The sequence below is a fragment of the Equus asinus genome, chromosome 13 (genome assembly GCF_041296235.1).
Source record: "Equus asinus isolate D_3611 breed Donkey chromosome 13, EquAss-T2T_v2, whole genome shotgun sequence".
Lineage (NCBI taxonomy): Eukaryota > Metazoa > Chordata > Mammalia > Perissodactyla > Equidae > Equus > Equus asinus.
This window is the reverse complement of record NC_091802.1, coordinates 61,384-76,757: the sequence shown is the minus strand read 5'-3', so window position 1 is coordinate 76,757 and position 15,374 is coordinate 61,384.

Below are 15,374 nucleotides of genomic sequence, written 5' to 3'. Positions count from 1 at the left end.
GGAGTGTCCGGCAAGAGGTTCTGGTGTAGCCGGCAGGTGATTTTGGCATGTCCGGCAGGTGTTTCTGGCGAGCTGTTCAGGTGGTTCCGGTGTTCTTGGCAGGTGATTCTGGCGTGTCCAGCAGGTGGTTCCGGTCTGTCCGGTAATGGGTTCCGTCATGTGCCGCACGTGGTTCTGGCACGTCTGAGAGGTGGTTCCCGCATGCCCGGCAGGTGCTCCAGGAGAGTCCTACAAGTGGTTCTGGCCTAGCCCGCAGGTGATTTTGGCGTGTCCGGCAGGTGGTTCCGGCATGCTCGGCAGGTGGTTCAGGCATGTCTGGTAGGTGGTTCCGGTCTGTCCGCGAGGTGGTTCCGGCGTGTCAGGCACGTGGTTCCGGCATGTGTGACAGGTGGTTCTGGCATGTCCGGCAGGTGATTCTGGATTGTCCACCAAGTGGCTCTGGTGTAACCAGCAGGTGATTCCGGAGTGTACGGCAAGTGGCTCTGGCATAGCTGGCTGGTGATTTTGGGGTGTCCAGCAGGTGGCTCCAGCGAGTCGAGCAAGTTGTTCCGGTGTGCTCAGCAGGTGGTTCAGGCAGGTCCGGCAGGTGTTTCTGGTCTGTCCAGTACGTGGTGCCGGCATGTCCGGCACGTGCTTCCAGTATGTTTGAGAGGTGGTTCCTACCTTCCCGGCGGGAGATTCCGGAGCGTCCGCCATGTGATTCTGGCCTACCTGGCAGGGGATTTTGGCGTCTCTGGCTGGTGGTTCCGGCGAGTCGAAGAGGAGGTTCCGGCGTGCTCGGCAGGTGCATCCGGTGTCTCTGGCACGTCATTCTGGCACGTTCGAGAGGTGGTTCCGGCATGCCTGACAGGTGATTCCGGAGTGTCCGACAAGGGGTTCTGGCACGTCTGAGAGGTGGTTCCGGCATACCCTGCAGGTGATTCTGGCTTGTCTGCCGAGTGGTGCTGGCGTAGCCATCAGGTGATTTTGGCGTGTCCAGCAGGTGGCTCCAGCGAGTAGAGCAGGTTGTTCCAGCGTACTCAGCAGGTGGTTCAGGCGGGTCTGGCAGGTGGTTCCGGTCTCTCTAGTAGGTGGTTCCGGCGTGTCCGGCACGTGCTTCTGGCACGTCTGAGAGCTGGTTCCGGCATGCCCGGCGGGTGATTCCATAGAGTCCGCCACGTGGTTCTGGCCTAGCTGACAGGTGATTTTGGCGTCCCCGGCAGGTGGTTACAGCGAGTTGAGCAGGAGGTTCCGGCATGCTCGGCAGTTGCATCCGGTGTCTCTGGCACGTGGTTCTGGCACGTCTGACATTTGGTTGCATCATGTCTGGCAGGTGATTCCGGAGTGTCCGGCAAGAGGTTCTGGTGTAGCCGGCAGGTGATTTTGGCATGTCCGGCAGGTGTTTCTGGCGAGCTGTTCAGGTGGTTCCGGTGTTCTTGGCAGGTGATTCTGGCGTGTCCAGCAGGTGGTTCCGGTCTGTCCGGTAATGGGTTCCGTCATGTGCCGCACGTGGTTCTGGCACGTCTGAGAGGTGGTTCCCGCATGCCCGGCAGGTGCTCCAGGAGAGTCCTACAAGTGGTTCTGGCCTAGCCCGCAGGTGATTTTGGCGTGTCCGGCAGGTGGTTCCGGCATGCTCGGCAGGTGGTTCAGGCATGTCTGGTAGGTGGTTCCGGTCTGTCCGCGAGGTGGTTCCGGCGTGTCAGGCACGTGGTTCCGGCATGTGTGACAGGTGGTTCTGGCATGTCCGGCAGGTGATTCTGGATTGTCCACCAAGTGGCTCTGGTGTAACCAGCAGGTGATTCCGGAGTGTACGGCAAGTGGCTCTGGCATAGCTGGCTGGTGATTTTGGGGTGTCCAGCAGGTGGCTCCAGCGAGTCGAGCAAGTTGTTCCGGTGTGCTCAGCAGGTGGTTCAGGCAGGTCCGGCAGGTGTTTCTGGTCTGTCCAGTACGTGGTGCCGGCATGTCCGGCACGTGCTTCCAGTATGTTTGAGAGGTGGTTCCTACCTTCCCGGCGGGAGATTCCGGAGCGTCCGCCATGTGATTCTGGCCTACCTGGCAGGGGATTTTGGCGTCTCTGGCTGGTGGTTCCGGCGAGTCGAACAGGAGGTTCCGGCGTGCTCGGCAGGTGCATCCGGTGTCTCTGGCACGTCATTCTGGCACGTTCGAGAGGTGGTTCCGGCATGCCTGACAGGTGATTCCGGAGTGTCCGACAAGGGGTTCTGGCACGTCTGAGAGGTGGTTCCGGCATACCCTGCAGGTGATTCTGGCTTGTCTGCCGAGTGGTGCTGGCGTAGCCATCAGGTGATTTTGGCGTGTCCAGCAGGTGGCTCCAGCGAGTAGAGCAGGTTGTTCCAGCGTACTCAGCAGGTGGTTCAGGCGGGTCTGGCAGGTGGTTCCGGTCTCTCTAGTAGGTGGTTCCGGCGTGTCCGGCACGTGCTTCTGGCACGTCTGAGAGCTGGTTCCGGCATGCCCGGCGGGTGATTCCATAGAGTCCGCCACGTGGTTCTGGCCTAGCTGACAGGTGATTTTGGCGTCCCCGGCAGGTGGTTACAGCGAGTTGAGCAGGAGGTTCCGGCATGCTCGGCAGTTGCATCCGGTGTCTCTGGCACGTGGTTCTGGCACGTCTGACATTTGGTTGCATCATGTCTGGCAGGTGATTCCGGAGTGTCCGGCAAGAGGTTCTGGTGTAGCCGGCAGGTGATTTTGGCATGTCCGGCAGGTGTTTCTGGCGAGCTGTTCAGGTGGTTCCGGTGTTCTTGGCAGGTGATTCTGGCGTGTCCAGCAGGTGGTTCCGGTCTGTCCGGTAATGGGTTCCGTCATGTGCCGCACGTGGTTCTGGCACGTCTGAGAGGTGGTTCCCGCATGCCCGGCAGGTGCTCCAGGAGAGTCCTACAAGTGGTTCTGGCCTAGCCCGCAGGTGATTTTGGCGTGTCCGGCAGGTGGTTCAGGCATGTCTGGTAGGTGGTTCCGGTCTGTCCGCGAGGTGGTTCCGGCGTGTCAGGCACGTGGTTCCGGCATGTGTGACAGGTGGTTCTGGCATGTCCGGCAGGTGATTCTGGATTGTCCACCAAGTGGCTCTGGTGTAACCAGCAGGTGATTCCGGAGTGTACGGCAAGTGGTTCTGGCATAGCTGGCTGGTGATTTTGGGGTGTCCAGCAGGTGGCTCCAGCGAGTCGAGCAAGTTGTTCCGGTGTGCTCAGCAGGTGGTTCAGGCAGGTCCGGCAGGTGTTTCTGGTCTGTCCAGTACGTGGTGCCGGCATGTCCGGCACGTGCTTCCAGTATGTTTGAGAGGTGGTTCCTACCTTCCCGGCGGGAGATTCCGGAGCGTCCGCCATGTGATTCTGGCCTACCTGGCAGGGGATTTTGGCGTCTCTGGCTGGTGGTTCCGGCGAGTCGAACAGGAGGTTCCGGCGTGCTCGGCAGGTGCATCCGGTGTCTCTGGCACGTCATTCTGGCACGTTCGAGAGGTGGTTCCGGCATGCCTGACAGGTGATTCCGGAGTGTCCGACAAGGGGTTCTGGCACGTCTGAGAGGTGGTTCCGGCATACCCTGCAGGTGATTCTGGCTTGTCTGCCGAGTGGTGCTGGCGTAGCCATCAGGTGATTTTGGCGTGTCCAGCAGGTGGCTCCAGCGAGTAGAGCAGGTTGTTCCAGCGTACTCAGCAGGTGGTTCAGGCGGGTCTGGCAGGTGGTTCCGGTCTCTCTAGTAGGTGGTTCCGGCGTGTCCGGCACGTGCTTCTGGCACGTCTGAGAGCTGGTTCCGGCATGCCCGGCGGGTGATTCCATAGAGTCCGCCACGTGGTTCTGGCCTAGCTGACAGGTGATTTTGGCGTCCCCGGCAGGTGGTTACAGCGAGTTGAGCAGGAGGTTCCGGCATGCTCGGCAGTTGCATCCGGTGTCTCTGGCACGTGGTTCTGGCACGTCTGACATTTGGTTGCATCATGTCTGGCAGGTGATTCCGGAGTGTCCGGCAAGAGGTTCTGGTGTAGCCGGCAGGTGATTTTGGCATGTCCGGCAGGTGTTTCTGGCGAGCTGTTCAGGTGGTTCCGGTGTTCTTGGCAGGTGATTCTGGCGTGTCCAGCAGGTGGTTCCGGTCTGTCCGGTAATGGGTTCCGTCATGTGCCGCACGTGGTTCTGGCACGTCTGAGAGGTGGTTCCCGCATGCCCGGCAGGTGCTCCAGGAGAGTCCTACAAGTGGTTCTGGCCTAGCCCGCAGGTGATTTTGGCGTGTCCGGCAGGTGGTTCAGGCATGTCTGGTAGGTGGTTCCGGTCTGTCCGCGAGGTGGTTCCGGCGTGTCAGGCACGTGGTTCCGGCATGTGTGACAGGTGGTTCTGGCATGTCCGGCAGGTGATTCTGGATTGTCCACCAAGTGGCTCTGGTGTAACCAGCAGGTGATTCCGGAGTGTACGGCAAGTGGTTCTGGCATAGCTGGCTGGTGATTTTGGGGTGTCCAGCAGGTGGCTCCAGCGAGTCGAGCAAGTTGTTCCGGTGTGCTCAGCAGGTGGTTCAGGCAGGTCCGGCAGGTGTTTCTGGTCTGTCCAGTACGTGGTGCCGGCATGTCCGGCACGTGCTTCCAGTATGTTTGAGAGGTGGTTCCTACCTTCCCGGCGGGAGATTCCGGAGCGTCCGCCATGTGATTCTGGCCTACCTGGCAGGGGATTTTGGCGTCTCTGGCTGGTGGTTCCGGCGAGTCGAACAGGAGGTTCCGGCGTGCTCGGCAGGTGCATCCGGTGTCTCTGGCACGTCATTCTGGCACGTTCGAGAGGTGGTTCCGGCATGCCTGACAGGTGATTCCGGAGTGTCCGACAAGGGGTTCTGGCACGTCTGAGAGGTGGTTCCGGCATACCCTGCAGGTGATTCTGGCTTGTCTGCCGAGTGGTGCTGGCGTAGCCATCAGGTGATTTTGGCGTGTCCAGCAGGTGGCTCCAGCGAGTAGAGCAGGTTGTTCCAGCGTACTCAGCAGGTGGTTCAGGCGGGTCTGGCAGGTGGTTCCGGTCTCTCTAGTAGGTGGTTCCGGCGTGTCCGGCACGTGCTTCTGGCACGTCTGAGAGCTGGTTCCGGCATGCCCGGCGGGTGATTCCATAGAGTCCGCCACGTGGTTCTGGCCTAGCTGACAGGTGATTTTGGCGTCCCCGGCAGGTGGTTACAGCGAGTTGAGCAGGAGGTTCCGGCATGCTCGGCAGTTGCATCCGGTGTCTCTGGCACGTGGTTCTGGCACGTCTGACATTTGGTTGCATCATGTCTGGCAGGTGATTCCGGAGTGTCCGGCAAGAGGTTCTGGTGTAGCCGGCAGGTGATTTTGGCATGTCCGGCAGGTGTTTCTGGCGAGCTGTTCAGGTGGTTCCGGTGTTCTTGGCAGGTGATTCTGGCGTGTCCAGCAGGTGGTTCCGGTCTGTCCGGTAATGGGTTCCGTCATGTGCCGCACGTGGTTCTGGCACGTCTGAGAGGTGGTTCCCGCATGCCCGGCAGGTGCTCCAGGAGAGTCCTACAAGTGGTTCTGGCCTAGCCCGCAGGTGATTTTGGCGTGTCCGGCAGGTGGTTCCGGCATGCTCGGCAGGTGGTTCAGGCATGTCTGGTAGGTGGTTCCGGTCTGTCCGCGAGGTGGTTCCGGCGTGTCAGGCACGTGGTTCCGGCATGTGTGACAGGTGGTTCTGGCATGTCCGGCAGGTGATTCTGGATTGTCCACCAAGTGGCTCTGGTGTAACCAGCAGGTGATTCCGGAGTGTACGGCAAGTGGCTCTGGCATAGCTGGCTGGTGATTTTGGGGTGTCCAGCAGGTGGCTCCAGCGAGTCGAGCAAGTTGTTCCGGTGTGCTCAGCAGGTGGTTCAGGCAGGTCCGGCAGGTGTTTCTGGTCTGTCCAGTACGTGGTGCCGGCATGTCCGGCACGTGCTTCCAGTATGTTTGAGAGGTGGTTCCTACCTTCCCGGCGGGAGATTCCGGAGCGTCCGCCATGTGATTCTGGCCTACCTGGCAGGGGATTTTGGCGTCTCTGGCTGGTGGTTCCGGCGAGTCGAACAGGAGGTTCCGGCGTGCTCGGCAGGTGCATCCGGTGTCTCTGGCACGTCATTCTGGCACGTTCGAGAGGTGGTTCCGGCATGCCTGACAGGTGATTCCGGAGTGTCCGACAAGGGGTTCTGGCACGTCTGAGAGGTGGTTCCGGCATACCCTGCAGGTGATTCTGGCTTGTCTGCCGAGTGGTGCTGGCGTAGCCATCAGGTGATTTTGGCGTGTCCAGCAGGTGGCTCCAGCGAGTAGAGCAGGTTGTTCCAGCGTACTCAGCAGGTGGTTCAGGCGGGTCTGGCAGGTGGTTCCGGTCTCTCTAGTAGGTGGTTCCGGCGTGTCCGGCACGTGCTTCTGGCACGTCTGAGAGCTGGTTCCGGCATGCCCGGCGGGTGATTCCATAGAGTCCGCCACGTGGTTCTGGCCTAGCTGACAGGTGATTTTGGCGTCCCCGGCAGGTGGTTACAGCGAGTTGAGCAGGAGGTTCCGGCATGCTCGGCAGTTGCATCCGGTGTCTCTGGCACGTGGTTCTGGCACGTCTGACATTTGGTTGCATCATGTCTGGCAGGTGATTCCGGAGTGTCCGGCAAGAGGTTCTGGTGTAGCCGGCAGGTGATTTTGGCATGTCCGGCAGGTGTTTCTGGCGAGCTGTTCAGGTGGTTCCGGTGTTCTTGGCAGGTGATTCTGGCGTGTCCAGCAGGTGGTTCCGGTCTGTCCGGTAATGGGTTCCGTCATGTGCCGCACGTGGTTCTGGCACGTCTGAGAGGTGGTTCCCGCATGCCCGGCAGGTGCTCCAGGAGAGTCCTACAAGTGGTTCTGGCCTAGCCCGCAGGTGATTTTGGCGTGTCCGGCAGGTGGTTCCGGCATGCTCGGCAGGTGGTTCAGGCATGTCTGGTAGGTGGTTCCGGTCTGTCCGCGAGGTGGTTCCGGCGTGTCAGGCACGTGGTTCCGGCATGTGTGACAGGTGGTTCTGGCATGTCCGGCAGGTGATTCTGGATTGTCCACCAAGTGGCTCTGGTGTAACCAGCAGGTGATTCCGGAGTGTACGGCAAGTGGCTCTGGCATAGCTGGCTGGTGATTTTGGGGTGTCCAGCAGGTGGCTCCAGCGAGTCGAGCAAGTTGTTCCGGTGTGCTCAGCAGGTGGTTCAGGCAGGTCCGGCAGGTGTTTCTGGTCTGTCCAGTACGTGGTGCCGGCATGTCCGGCACGTGCTTCCAGTATGTTTGAGAGGTGGTTCCTACCTTCCCGGCGGGAGATTCCGGAGCGTCCGCCATGTGATTCTGGCCTACCTGGCAGGGGATTTTGGCGTCTCTGGCTGGTGGTTCCGGCGAGTCGAAGAGGAGGTTCCGGCGTGCTCGGCAGGTGCATCCGGTGTCTCTGGCACGTCATTCTGGCACGCTCGAGAGGTGGTTCCGGCATGCCTGACAGGTGATTCCGGAGTGTCCGACAAGGGGTTCTGGCACGTCTGAGAGGTGGTTCCGGCATACCCTGCAGGTGATTCTGGCTTGTCTGCCGAGTGGTGCTGGCGTAGCCATCAGGTGATTTTGGCGTGTCCAGCAGGTGGCTCCAGCGAGTAGAGCAGGTTGTTCCAGCGTACTCAGCAGGTGGTTCAGGCGGGTCTGGCAGGTGGTTCCGGTCTCTCTAGTAGGTGGTTCCGGCGTGTCCGGCACGTGCTTCTGGCACGTCTGAGAGCTGGTTCCGGCATGCCCGGCGGGTGATTCCATAGAGTCCGCCACGTGGTTCTGGCCTAGCTGACAGGTGATTTTGGCGTCCCCGGCAGGTGGTTACAGCGAGTTGAGCAGGAGGTTCCGGCATGCTCGGCAGTTGCATCCGGTGTCTCTGGCACGTGGTTCTGGCACGTCTGACATTTGGTTGCATCATGTCTGGCAGGTGATTCCGGAGTGTCCGGCAAGAGGTTCTGGTGTAGCCGGCAGGTGATTTTGGCATGTCCGGCAGGTGTTTCTGGCGAGCTGTTCAGGTGGTTCCGGTGTTCTTGGCAGGTGATTCTGGCGTGTCCAGCAGGTGGTTCCGGTCTGTCCGGTAATGGGTTCCGTCATGTGCCGCACGTGGTTCTGGCACGTCTGAGAGGTGGTTCCCGCATGCCCGGCAGGTGCTCCAGGAGAGTCCTACAAGTGGTTCTGGCCTAGCCCGCAGGTGATTTTGGCGTGTCCGGCAGGTGGTTCAGGCATGTCTGGTAGGTGGTTCCGGTCTGTCCGCGAGGTGGTTCCGGCGTGTCAGGCACGTGGTTCCGGCATGTGTGACAGGTGGTTCTGGCATGTCCGGCAGGTGATTCTGGATTGTCCACCAAGTGGCTCTGGTGTAACCAGCAGGTGATTCCGGAGTGTACGGCAAGTGGTTCTGGCATAGCTGGCTGGTGATTTTGGGGTGTCCAGCAGGTGGCTCCAGCGAGTCGAGCAAGTTGTTCCGGTGTGCTCAGCAGGTGGTTCAGGCAGGTCCGGCAGGTGTTTCTGGTCTGTCCAGTACGTGGTGCCGGCATGTCCGGCACGTGCTTCCAGTATGTTTGAGAGGTGGTTCCTACCTTCCCGGCGGGAGATTCCGGAGCGTCCGCCATGTGATTCTGGCCTACCTGGCAGGGGATTTTGGCGTCTCTGGCTGGTGGTTCCGGCGAGTCGAACAGGAGGTTCCGGCGTGCTCGGCAGGTGCATCCGGTGTCTCTGGCACGTCATTCTGGCACGTTCGAGAGGTGGTTCCGGCATGCCTGACAGGTGATTCCGGAGTGTCCGACAAGGGGTTCTGGCACGTCTGAGAGGTGGTTCCGGCATACCCTGCAGGTGATTCTGGCTTGTCTGCCGAGTGGTGCTGGCGTAGCCATCAGGTGATTTTGGCGTGTCCAGCAGGTGGCTCCAGCGAGTAGAGCAGGTTGTTCCAGCGTACTCAGCAGGTGGTTCAGGCGGGTCTGGCAGGTGGTTCCGGTCTCTCTAGTAGGTGGTTCCGGCGTGTCCGGCACGTGCTTCTGGCACGTCTGAGAGCTGGTTCCGGCATGCCCGGCGGGTGATTCCATAGAGTCCGCCACGTGGTTCTGGCCTAGCTGACAGGTGATTTTGGCGTCCCCGGCAGGTGGTTACAGCGAGTTGAGCAGGAGGTTCCGGCATGCTCGGCAGTTGCATCCGGTGTCTCTGGCACGTGGTTCTGGCACGTCTGACATTTGGTTGCATCATGTCTGGCAGGTGATTCCGGAGTGTCCGGCAAGAGGTTCTGGTGTAGCCGGCAGGTGATTTTGGCATGTCCGGCAGGTGTTTCTGGCGAGCTGTTCAGGTGGTTCCGGTGTTCTTGGCAGGTGATTCTGGCGTGTCCAGCAGGTGGTTCCGGTCTGTCCGGTAATGGGTTCCGTCATGTGCCGCACGTGGTTCTGGCACGTCTGAGAGGTGGTTCCCGCATGCCCGGCAGGTGCTCCAGGAGAGTCCTACAAGTGGTTCTGGCCTAGCCCGCAGGTGATTTTGGCGTGTCCGGCAGGTGGTTCAGGCATGTCTGGTAGGTGGTTCCGGTCTGTCCGCGAGGTGGTTCCGGCGTGTCAGGCACGTGGTTCCGGCATGTGTGACAGGTGGTTCTGGCATGTCCGGCAGGTGATTCTGGATTGTCCACCAAGTGGCTCTGGTGTAACCAGCAGGTGATTCCGGAGTGTACGGCAAGTGGTTCTGGCATAGCTGGCTGGTGATTTTGGGGTGTCCAGCAGGTGGCTCCAGCGAGTCGAGCAAGTTGTTCCGGTGTGCTCAGCAGGTGGTTCAGGCAGGTCCGGCAGGTGTTTCTGGTCTGTCCAGTACGTGGTGCCGGCATGTCCGGCACGTGCTTCCAGTATGTTTGAGAGGTGGTTCCTACCTTCCCAGCGGGAGATTCCGGAGCGTCCGCCATGTGATTCTGGCCTACCTGGCAGGGGATTTTGGCGTCTCTGGCTGGTGGTTCCGGCGAGTCGAACAGGAGGTTCCGGCGTGCTCGGCAGGTGCATCCGGTGTCTCTGGCACGTCATTCTGGCACGTTCGAGAGGTGGTTCCGGCATGCCTGACAGGTGATTCCGGAGTGTCCGACAAGGGGTTCTGGCACGTCTGAGAGGTGGTTCCGGCATACCCTGCAGGTGATTCTGGCTTGTCTGCCGAGTGGTGCTGGCGTAGCCATCAGGTGATTTTGGCGTGTCCAGCAGGTGGCTCCAGCGAGTAGAGCAGGTTGTTCCAGCGTACTCAGCAGGTGGTTCAGGCGGGTCTGGCAGGTGGTTCCGGTCTCTCTAGTAGGTGGTTCCGGCGTGTCCGGCACGTGCTTCTGGCACGTCTGAGAGCTGGTTCCGGCATGCCCGGCGGGTGATTCCATAGAGTCCGCCACGTGGTTCTGGCCTAGCTGACAGGTGATTTTGGCGTCCCCGGCAGGTGGTTACAGCGAGTTGAGCAGGAGGTTCCGGCATGCTCGGCAGTTGCATCCGGTGTCTCTGGCACGTGGTTCTGGCACGTCTGACATTTGGTTGCATCATGTCTGGCAGGTGATTCCGGAGTGTCCGGCAAGAGGTTCTGGTGTAGCCGGCAGGTGATTTTGGCATGTCCGGCAGGTGTTTCTGGCGAGCTGTTCAGGTGGTTCCGGTGTTCTTGGCAGGTGATTCTGGCGTGTCCAGCAGGTGGTTCCGGTCTGTCCGGTAATGGGTTCCGTCATGTGCCGCACGTGGTTCTGGCACGTCTGAGAGGTGGTTCCCGCATGCCCGGCAGGTGCTCCAGGAGAGTCCTACAAGTGGTTCTGGCCTAGCCCGCAGGTGATTTTGGCGTGTCCGGCAGGTGGTTCCGGCATGCTCGGCAGGTGGTTCAGGCATGTCTGGTAGGTGGTTCCGGTCTGTCCGCGAGGTGGTTCCGGCGTGTCAGGCACGTGGTTCCGGCATGTGTGACAGGTGGTTCTGGCATGTCCGGCAGGTGATTCTGGATTGTCCACCAAGTGGCTCTGGTGTAACCAGCAGGTGATTCCGGAGTGTACGGCAAGTGGCTCTGGCATAGCTGGCTGGTGATTTTGGGGTGTCCAGCAGGTGGCTCCAGCGAGTCGAGCAAGTTGTTCCGGTGTGCTCAGCAGGTGGTTCAGGCAGGTCCGGCAGGTGTTTCTGGTCTGTCCAGTACGTGGTGCCGGCATGTCCGGCACGTGCTTCCAGTATGTTTGAGAGGTGGTTCCTACCTTCCCGGCGGGAGATTCCGGAGCGTCCGCCATGTGATTCTGGCCTACCTGGCAGGGGATTTTGGCGTCTCTGGCTGGTGGTTCCGGCGAGTCGAACAGGAGGTTCCGGCGTGCTCGGCAGGTGCATCCGGTGTCTCTGGCACGTCATTCTGGCACGTTCGAGAGGTGGTTCCGGCATGCCTGACAGGTGATTCCGGAGTGTCCGACAAGGGGTTCTGGCACGTCTGAGAGGTGGTTCCGGCATACCCTGCAGGTGATTCTGGCTTGTCTGCCGAGTGGTGCTGGCGTAGCCATCAGGTGATTTTGGCGTGTCCAGCAGGTGGCTCCAGCGAGTAGAGCAGGTTGTTCCAGCGTACTCAGCAGGTGGTTCAGGCGGGTCTGGCAGGTGGTTCCGGTCTCTCTAGTAGGTGGTTCCGGCGTGTCCGGCACGTGCTTCTGGCACGTCTGAGAGCTGGTTCCGGCATGCCCGGCGGGTGATTCCATAGAGTCCGCCACGTGGTTCTGGCCTAGCTGACAGGTGATTTTGGCGTCCCCGGCAGGTGGTTACAGCGAGTTGAGCAGGAGGTTCCGGCATGCTCGGCAGTTGCATCCGGTGTCTCTGGCACGTGGTTCTGGCACGTCTGACATTTGGTTGCATCATGTCTGGCAGGTGATTCCGGAGTGTCCGGCAAGAGGTTCTGGTGTAGCCGGCAGGTGATTTTGGCATGTCCGGCAGGTGTTTCTGGCGAGCTGTTCAGGTGGTTCCGGTGTTCTTGGCAGGTGATTCTGGCGTGTCCAGCAGGTGGTTCCGGTCTGTCCGGTAATGGGTTCCGTCATGTGCCGCACGTGGTTCTGGCACGTCTGAGAGGTGGTTCCCGCATGCCCGGCAGGTGCTCCAGGAGAGTCCTACAAGTGGTTCTGGCCTAGCCCGCAGGTGATTTTGGCGTGTCCGGCAGGTGGTTCCGGCATGCTCGGCAGGTGGTTCAGGCATGTCTGGTAGGTGGTTCCGGTCTGTCCGCGAGGTGGTTCCGGCGTGTCAGGCACGTGGTTCCGGCATGTGTGACAGGTGGTTCTGGCATGTCCGGCAGGTGATTCTGGATTGTCCACCAAGTGGCTCTGGTGTAACCAGCAGGTGATTCCGGAGTGTACGGCAAGTGGCTCTGGCATAGCTGGCTGGTGATTTTGGGGTGTCCAGCAGGTGGCTCCAGCGAGTCGAGCAAGTTGTTCCGGTGTGCTCAGCAGGTGGTTCAGGCAGGTCCGGCAGGTGTTTCTGGTCTGTCCAGTACGTGGTGCCGGCATGTCCGGCACGTGCTTCCAGTATGTTTGAGAGGTGGTTCCTACCTTCCCGGCGGGAGATTCCGGAGCGTCCGCCATGTGATTCTGGCCTACCTGGCAGGGGATTTTGGCGTCTCTGGCTGGTGGTTCCGGCGAGTCGAACAGGAGGTTCCGGCGTGCTCGGCAGGTGCATCCGGTGTCTCTGGCACGTCATTCTGGCACGTTCGAGAGGTGGTTCCGGCATGCCTGACAGGTGATTCCGGAGTGTCCGACAAGGGGTTCTGGCACGTCTGAGAGGTGGTTCCGGCATACCCTGCAGGTGATTCTGGCTTGTCTGCCGAGTGGTGCTGGCGTAGCCATCAGGTGATTTTGGCGTGTCCAGCAGGTGGCTCCAGCGAGTAGAGCAGGTTGTTCCAGCGTACTCAGCAGGTGGTTCAGGCGGGTCTGGCAGGTGGTTCCGGTCTCTCTAGTAGGTGGTTCCGGCGTGTCCGGCACGTGCTTCTGGCACGTCTGAGAGCTGGTTCCGGCATGCCCGGCGGGTGATTCCATAGAGTCCGCCACGTGGTTCTGGCCTAGCTGACAGGTGATTTTGGCGTCCCCGGCAGGTGGTTACAGCGAGTTGAGCAGGAGGTTCCGGCATGCTCGGCAGTTGCATCCGGTGTCTCTGGCACGTGGTTCTGGCACGTCTGACATTTGGTTGCATCATGTCTGGCAGGTGATTCCGGAGTGTCCGGCAAGAGGTTCTGGTGTAGCCGGCAGGTGATTTTGGCATGTCCGGCAGGTGTTTCTGGCGAGCTGTTCAGGTGGTTCCGGTGTTCTTGGCAGGTGATTCTGGCGTGTCCAGCAGGTGGTTCCGGTCTGTCCGGTAATGGGTTCCGTCATGTGCCGCACGTGGTTCTGGCACGTCTGAGAGGTGGTTCCCGCATGCCCGGCAGGTGCTCCAGGAGAGTCCTACAAGTGGTTCTGGCCTAGCCCGCAGGTGATTTTGGCGTGTCCGGCAGGTGGTTCCGGCATGCTCGGCAGGTGGTTCAGGCATGTCTGGTAGGTGGTTCCGGTCTGTCCGCGAGGTGGTTCCGGCGTGTCAGGCACGTGGTTCCGGCATGTGTGACAGGTGGTTCTGGCATGTCCGGCAGGTGATTCTGGATTGTCCACCAAGTGGCTCTGGTGTAACCAGCAGGTGATTCCGGAGTGTACGGCAAGTGGCTCTGGCATAGCTGGCTGGTGATTTTGGGGTGTCCAGCAGGTGGCTCCAGCGAGTCGAGCAAGTTGTTCCGGTGTGCTCAGCAGGTGGTTCAGGCAGGTCCGGCAGGTGTTTCTGGTCTGTCCAGTACGTGGTGCCGGCATGTCCGGCACGTGCTTCCAGTATGTTTGAGAGGTGGTTCCTACCTTCCCGGCGGGAGATTCCGGAGCGTCCGCCATGTGATTCTGGCCTACCTGGCAGGGGATTTTGGCGTCTCTGGCTGGTGGTTCCGGCGAGTCGAAGAGGAGGTTCCGGCGTGCTCGGCAGGTGCATCCGGTGTCTCTGGCACGTCATTCTGGCACGCTCGAGAGGTGGTTCCGGCATGCCTGACAGGTGATTCCGGAGTGTCCGACAAGGGGTTCTGGCACGTCTGAGAGGTGGTTCCGGCATACCCTGCAGGTGATTCTGGCTTGTCTGCCGAGTGGTGCTGGCGTAGCCATCAGGTGATTTTGGCGTGTCCAGCAGGTGGCTCCAGCGAGTAGAGCAGGTTGTTCCAGCGTACTCAGCAGGTGGTTCAGGCAGGTCTGGCAGGTGGTTCCGGTCTCTCTAGTAGGTGGTTCCGGCGTGTCCGGCACGTGCTTCTGGCACGTCTGAGAGCTGGTTCCGGCATGCCCGGCGGGTGATTCCATAGAGTCCGCCACGTGGTTCTGGCCTAGCTGACAGGTGATTTTGGCGTCCCCGGCAGGTGGTTACAGCGAGTTGAGCAGGAGGTTCCGGCATGCTCGGCAGTTGCATCCGGTGTCTCTGGCACGTGGTTCTGGCACGTCTGACATTTGGTTGCATCATGTCTGGCAGGTGATTCCGGAGTGTCCGGCAAGAGGTTCTGGTGTAGCCGGCAGGTGATTTTGGCATGTCCGGCAGGTGTTTCTGGCGAGCTGTTCAGGTGGTTCCGGTGTTCTTGGCAGGTGATTCTGGCGTGTCCAGCAGGTGGTTCCGGTCTGTCCGGTAATGGGTTCCGTCATGTGCCGCACGTGGTTCTGGCACGTCTGAGAGGTGGTTCCCGCATGCCCGGCAGGTGCTCCAGGAGAGTCCTACAAGTGGTTCTGGCCTAGCCCGCAGGTGATTTTGGCGTGTCCGGCAGGTGGTTCCGGCATGCTCGGCAGGTGGTTCAGGCATGTCTGGTAGGTGGTTCCGGTCTGTCCGCGAGGTGGTTCCGGCGTGTCAGGCACGTGGTTCCGGCATGTGTGACAGGTGGTTCTGGCATGTCCGGCAGGTGATTCTGGATTGTCCACCAAGTGGCTCTGGTGTAACCAGCAGGTGATTCCGGAGTGTACGGCAAGTGGCTCTGGCATAGCTGGCTGGTGATTTTGGGGTGTCCAGCAGGTGGCTCCAGCGAGTCGAGCAAGTTGTTCCGGTGTGCTCAGCAGGTGGTTCAGGCAGGTCCGGCAGGTGTTTCTGGTCTGTCCAGTACGTGGTGCCGGCATGTCCGGCACGTGCTTCCAGTATGTTTGAGAGGTGGTTCCTACCTTCCCGGCGGGAGATTCCGGAGCGTCCGCCATGTGATTCTGGCCTACCTGGCAGGGGATTTTGGCGTCTCTGGCTGGTGGTTCCGGCGAGTCGAAGAGGAGGTTCCGGCGTGCTCGGCAGGTGCATCCGGTGTCTCTGGCACGTCATTCTGGCACGCTCGAGAGGTGGTTCCGGCATGCCTGACAGGTGATTCCGGAGTGTCCGACAAGGGGTTCTGGCACGTCTGAGAGGTGGTTCCGGCATACCCTGCAGGTGATTCTGGCTTGTCTGCCGAGTGG